The following is a 1,754-nucleotide window of genomic DNA, read 5'->3' on the forward strand; positions in this document are numbered from 1 at the left end:
ATTCTGGTGGCAGTGGATTATGTATCCAAATGGGTGGAAGCTATTGCAATGCCCACTAATGACACTAAGACAGTGCTAAAACTCCTCCAAAAACACATCTTCAGCAGATTTGGTACCCCTAGAGTATTAATCAGTGATGGGGGCACTCATTTCTGCAATAAGCAGCTTTACTCTACTTTGGTTCGTTATGGAGTTAGCCACAGGGTAGCCACTCCATATCATCCACAAACAAATGGGCAAGCTGAAGTCTCTAACAGAGAACTTAAAAGAATGCTAGAACGGACTGTAATTAACCGTAGAAGGGATTGGGCAAGAAGCTTGGATGATGCTCTGTGGGCATACAGAACAGCATTCAAGACCCCTATATGGACCTCTCCATACCAGCTTGTGTATGGAAAGGCATGTCACTTGCCAGTGGAACTGGAGCATAAGGCCTACTGGGCAACCAGATTCCTAAACCTTGATGCCAAGTTAGCTGGAGAAAAATGATTGCTCCAGTTAAATGAGCTAGAGGAATTTAGACTCAATGCTTTCGAAAATGCAAAAATTTACAAGGAGAAAGCAAAAAAATGGCATGATAAGAAGTTATCATCCAGAGTCTTTGAGCCAGGGCAGAAAGTTCTACTGTTTAATTCTAGGCTCAGATTATTCCCCGGGAAATTAAAATCCCGGTGGAGAGGTCCATATGTGATTACAAGTGTGTCACCATATGGATACGTAGAGCTTCAGGATAATGATTCTAACAAAAAGTTCATTGTTAATGGACAGAGAGTCAAACATTATCTTGAAAGTAATTTTGAGCAAGAATGCTGAAAACTGAGATTTGATTAAAGCTCAGTAATAGTCCAGCTAAAGACAATAAAGAAGCGTTTGCTAGGAGGCAACCCAGTCATGAGTTTATTCTATTTGTAATTTTAATTTGAAATTAGATAATACATTTCAGTGAATGATACAGAGGCAACCCAGTCATGAGTTTATTCTATTTGTAATTTTAATTTGAAATTAGATAATACATTTCAGTGAATGATACAGAGTTACAGAAGGCTTCAGAAGATAAAACAGTAAAAAAAAGAGCTATTTTGGGCGTTGAACGCCCAAAAGAAGCATCTACTGGGCGTTCAACGCCAGTAGAGATAGCCATCTGGGCGTTAAACGCTAGAAAGAAGCATCTTCTGCGCGTTAACGCCAGAAAGAAGCACCTTCTGGGCGTTTAACGCTAGATTTACAGCGTCCAATGACAAAGGAGTTTCTGGCGTTCAACGCCAGCTAGAAGCAACAGCTGGGCGTTAAACGCCTAGGAGAAGCTACATTTGGGCATTAAACGCCCAAAACATGCAGCGTTTGGGCGTTTAACGCCAGGATTGTGGGGAAGAGGTAATTTCGTTTTCAATTCAAATTTTTTCCAATTTTCATGTTTCAATTCATGATTTCTTGCATAAACATGTCACAAACTCTCATCTTTCAACTTCAATTTCAAAAAAATTTTAATCCTAAACATATTTCTTGATTTTTCTTTAATTTCTTTTCAAATCTTTTTAATTTCTTCTCATATCTTTTTCAACTCATCATATCTTTTGAATTTTGAAATTGCCTCTCCTTCTATTCCTCTCCTTTGCTTTCTTTTGCTTGAGGACAAGCAAACCTCTAAGTTTGGTGTGATTTGCCATGATCACTAAGCTAAAACTCATCAAGATCATGGCACCTAAGGGAGCAGGAAGAGCAAGGATGTGACTTGAAGGAACTGAAGCGTCAGA

This window comes from Arachis duranensis, chromosome 7 (genome assembly GCF_000817695.3).
Source record: "Arachis duranensis cultivar V14167 chromosome 7, aradu.V14167.gnm2.J7QH, whole genome shotgun sequence".
NCBI lineage: Eukaryota > Viridiplantae > Streptophyta > Magnoliopsida > Fabales > Fabaceae > Arachis > Arachis duranensis.